Source organism: Nannospalax galili, unplaced genomic scaffold (genome assembly GCF_000622305.1).
Source record: "Nannospalax galili isolate Female #2095 unplaced genomic scaffold, S.galili_v1.0 scaffold190, whole genome shotgun sequence".
NCBI lineage: Eukaryota > Metazoa > Chordata > Mammalia > Rodentia > Spalacidae > Nannospalax > Nannospalax galili.
The window spans coordinates 410,039-415,557 of NW_008328003.1; positions in this window are offsets into that span (position 1 = coordinate 410,039).

Consider the following 5,519-nt stretch of genomic DNA (forward strand, 5'->3'; position numbering starts at 1 on the left):
ATAAACTATTCCTTCTATAAGTTGCCCTTGTCATGGCATATTATCATAGCAGCAGAAAAGTAATAAATACACTGGTCAAACAGTCTAGCTAATTATTGAGCTCCAGTTTCAGTGAGAGACCCTGTCTCAAGAGAAAAAGTGATGAATAGGGGAATACACCCTACATTGGCTTCTGGCCTCCACATGCATGTGCTCATGCTCACATGTACACACACACGCACATACACACACACACACACACACACATACACACAGAGAAAGAAGAGAGAGAGAGAGAGAGAAAGACAATTAGAAGTTTAGTCTATACCTTTGCTCATATGAGTTAGTACAAGTTACATATCTTTTACCTGAAATACTGGGGATCTAAAGTGTTTCTGATTTGGGAATATTTGCTATTATATATTCAGATTTACTGTGGATAATGACTCAAGTCTAAAAATGAAATTCCTTTAAGAATTTCACATACTCCTCGCACACATGCTAAAGCTAATTTTATAGTCTTTATCACTGTCCTGAGCCAGTTTCCTGTTGTGGTTTTCTGCTGCTGATTACAGGCGTTCTCACTGCTGCAGGGTTTGGAGCAATGTAGATTCAGATCTTCAGGTAAGAGTTGGATAATAGGTTTAGGTCAGAAGCATAGTAGCAACTAAACAAGAAGGCCCATCAAGTCGAAGTTTCAGGAACAAACATCATTGCCACTTCACCCCAGGCCCATCCCAAGGTTTGTAATTGCTTTCCATTTTGAAGATTTATTTTCTTGGACTGCAAGATGGTTCATTGTATATGTCGTTATGCATGTATGAGGACATGACTTCAAATCCTAGCACTCACATGAAAAGCTAGGCATGGCTGTACACATGCTTGCAACTGCAGCACTAAGGGTGGTGTGCAGAGAGGAAGACCACTGGAACTCACTGGCTACTGGCCTGGCTCCAGGCTGCATAGAAACCCTTTCTCAAGGACATAAGGTTTCAGAAAGTGATAGAGCAGGATATTCAACTCAAATCAACTCCCTCTTCTGGCCTCCCTAAGCATGAGGGGCTTGCACACCTGTGCGCACATATGTGCATTTACTGCACGGATACAGCTCAAAAAAGAAAGAAAATTCATTTTCTATAAAGATAACTGTCTCAAATTTCTGTAAGCATGCCCCACAAAGCCGAATAGCACTTGTGCTAGAAGCATATAGTTTTAAGAGTCTAGCATCAGTGTGGAGAACGCTTAAAAAACTAAAACTGAACTTACCATTTGGCATATACCCAAAGGATTCATCCTATTGCAGAGACACTTGTACATCCATGTTTGCTGATGCTCTTTTCACAATAGCTAAGAGAAGGAAGAAACCTAAGTGTCCCTCAACTGACAAGTGCATAATGAAAATGTGGAACAATTTACACAGTGGAGTTCTTCACAGTGGTAAAGAAAGATGAAATCATGAAATTTGCAGGTAAATGGATGGAACTAGAAACTGTTATACTAAGTGAAGTAACAGGCTCAGAAAAACAAATGACATATGTTCTTCCTTATATGTGGGTTCTAGAACCAAATTCTTATAAACAAATATCCCAGTCACCATTCATCAAAGAAGCTCATTTCGCTCCAGTCAGAGACTATTACCAAGTAACACAACTGGTCACACATGGACATTGTCTATGCATTGCCTAGGTCTAAGTGACACCTCAACATTTAAGACTCATGGAACATAGAACAGGGATAAAGAAGAGGACACTAATGAATCTCTCAGTTCTCAATAATGAAGCTCCTCATACAGTAGAGGACCAGGAACACAAAAGGTCACAAATAGCTAAAGTGTATAGATCAAGAGTCTGCTGAATGATGGTCCTTGGACAGGACTCCTTTATTACACTTCACCCACCAAAGGCTCAGGGACCATTGCAGAAGAGAGGGCAGAAAGATTGTGAGAGCCAGGGAGGAGATGCATGACTATATGGAAACAGCATCCTACAAGCTCCTGGGAACCTGCTCATATGATTTTATGGCAATGGTGTCAACGTACACAAGTCCCATGCAAACTCAGGCAGACAGTAACCCAGCATAGAACTGGGAAAATGAATAGCAGACCTCAGTCTTATCTGAAGGAATGTTGACAACTGATTGCTGCTGGATGAAGAAGAGCTGATCTTCCTAAGCCAAGGGACGCTGATAGGCTGACTAGACTTGGTGGACGAACTTGCACTGGGGAACGGCTAGGGATACTTACAACCCAGTGGGCCTTAACAGGGATGACAGAGTATGGGCTCCTGTGGCAGGCGGGGGGGGGGGCAGTGCTATGGGAGTGTGCCAAAGGGAATGGGGGTATAAAGATGATTAAGATTGTTTGAGATGTTCTGTATGAAAATCACAAAAATTCAATAAAAAATATCTAAATATTTAAAAAAGAGTCTAGCGCCAAGTGAAAGACAAAAGCTGTTTGTGTATGTTGGTGGCTCCCAGTCCCCTCACAACATGATCATATTTTTTTATGCTCTGAAGTAAAATATCAACACAAGCCTATGTCATAAAACACCCAACTAAATACTGAGAAATATCACCTCTAGCACCCAAATTTGATGTACAAGTTAAAAATTGAATGCATGTGAAGAAATGAACATATTTAACAAAGAAAGGGATAATACCTCATTTTTTGTTAAACTAATATTCCAAACAGACTAGACTTTGGACCAGGCACAAGTGTTAGGCTGTCAGGAAATAAACTTCAAATAGACATCAGAGTTCAAATGAGACAAAGCATCTAGTGTTTGAAATAGGAATAGGCAACATGCAAAATGTACAGCATCAGGGCAGGCGAGACAGCTCAGTGAGGCAAGATTCTTGCTGCCAAGCCTGGCAACCTGAGTTCTTGCTGAGCCAGTTGTCCTCTATCTTTGCATGCATGTCATGGCATGTGACACACGTGTGCATTCATGCACATACACACACAGCTTCAACAGATGAATCTATAGTCTTTGAGAATTTGAAGAGAATAATGATTAAATGGTTCTTAAAGAAATATCTATGTGTTCTAGAATTTTTCTTTCCTATGTTATCATAGCTGTTTCGGGCTCTCTAATAAAGTTTGTGTATCTTCCACTCGTTTGTCGTATCAAGCTGCTCATTAAGGGTTACTTAGTTTTTGGTTACTCTGCTGCCTGAGGAAAGAGTTTAAAGCAATGGAAAACAAATGAAGCAGTGAAAAGTGAAGCATTCATTCATTCATCTATTCATTCAACAACTGTGTTGAGCACAGCATATACTAGGCACAGAACACCGCTAGTTGTTGATTATGATGCGGCCCAAGCCTTGCCCTTTCTATCTGAAAAGGAAAGAGCAGAGAACAATGCAACGGATTGATTTCATCACGTTTCCTAAAGTGGTTGTTTTGAGAATATACAGGCAGAATAAGGAAGCAGGATTTCTTTTCTCTTTTTTGAGACAGGGTCTTGTGTAACTCAGGCTGACCTTGATCTCTCCCTATGTAGCTTAGGATGGTCTTGAGCTCTTGATCCTTCCACCTCCACCTTCCCAAGTGCTAAGATGACATGTATGCTGAGGGCCCAAGCCTGACAGAGTAGATGTAGAAGCGAATTTTTTCTAGTGTAAGTGGTGCTTTATTTGGACCTAAAAGATATAAAAGAGAGCAACAGTGTACTAGGAGTTGAAAAAGAATCAACATATCAAAAAGAAAAAATCTGGTGATAAAAGGCAGAGTAGTGGACTAGAAATGCAAACCATTTTATCTAATACTTGTCTTAATATTGTAAGGAGGAAGATATTGTGCTATTGGAAAAAGCTCTGAATGAACATCCTCTCAAATAAAAACCAAGGAATGTGAGCTAAGGCATGTTATTTCACTTGTCAGGGTCTCCCTGTTTCCATCAGTCCTGAATGAACAATAACTTATTAAACAGCACTGAATGAAGCCAATAAGATTATACATGGGGGAGCACTGTGGAAAATGCAAAGACATGGTCTGCCACTGTGAGGGGCCATTACTGAATGAAGGATTGGAAATTGCATTCAGGAAATGACACCACAATTGGAGACAAAGTGCCATAATATCCAGAGGATACTCATCCATGAGGATCTATGCTTTCTTCAGCTCAGGTGATGCATGGTTGAGAATGAAGTATGACAGTACAGTCAGTGGAGCAGTGGAGTCAGCATATTCTTCTGCATCCTAGCACAAGACACAGTGGGGTAACTGGACTCTTTCATGGATTTTTAGGATTTGGAATGTTGAGTGCACAACATTGCACAATGTATTTGTGTACGTTGGGAAGGCTGTCTGTTCTTACCAGGAAGGTGACTTTTCTAAACGCAAAGAACATTGCAGTGGCATGTACCTGTCACCCAGCTACTTGGAGAGTAGAAGCAGGATTGCTTGCACACAGGAGTTCAAAGGCAGCTTGGCCAGCACAATGAGACTAAGTCTCAAAACACAAACAAAAGAAAATGTTGATGGCCATATTAGGATTTTATTATAAAATTAACAATAGATGAAGGGCTTCTCTCAATCTCTTGTTCATACACTTATATACACATATTTATCAATAACTATTTTTCCACTGTAGTGATCCTGTAAGTTAGAAATTAATATTAGTTGCTTTTGAGCAATCTTAAGCTAAGTAATTTATCCAATATCATACCTCAGTAACTGTCAGAGATGGTATTAGCCCATTATTCTATGACTTCTGTATCATCCATATCCTTATATAACAGGATAATACACCAGGAAAAATAAAAAATAAGGCTTCTAGGTTGAAATGATGTCTATATTACAAAGCATTCCAATATATGACTATACTCTTAACTAAGACATATGACAAAAACTTCTAAAATACTATAAAATATGATATATGCATAAGAATCTCAACAGAGTTGTCATTCAATATAGAATTAAATGGATCATGATTTACAGAAACTCATCCAAGCTATTCCTGGTGGTACATAGGTCTAGTCTTATCAAACTAGCTGTAGATCAACCAAAGTTCAGTCAGATCTTTCAGCCACTTCCCACATGGCTGTGTAGTACTTCATATTGAAGATAATGACATTGATAGGACATTTCTATAAACATAAAGCATATGGATTTTAGCCAAACATCAGTTGAATCCTTTTACTTTAACCTGTGGGTAAGTTGAAGAAAGATGAGCTATAGCCTTAGTTTAGATTACAAATAATTCCCCAAACTGGATGGTGAATATGTAATGGACTTATAGACATCCTTACAGCTAAACCATATTACAATAGCGCCTCATATTAATATTATGAAAGAGAAAATATTCACCAAATATGAAATGGCACTAAATGAGAAATTGTGGGTAATGGTTTAACTTAGAATTCATGTTTTCCAAGTACTAGATAAAGTGATGTGTTAATAGGAACAAATGGAAGTTCCTGCCATGAAAGTTCAAAACTAAAATGCAACAAGAGTGAAGTGAGAATCACTGCTGGTCAATTATCAAGGGCTACAATTCAGTGAGCACACTGACAGGAAGCCAATAGGCTTCTGCAGGCCA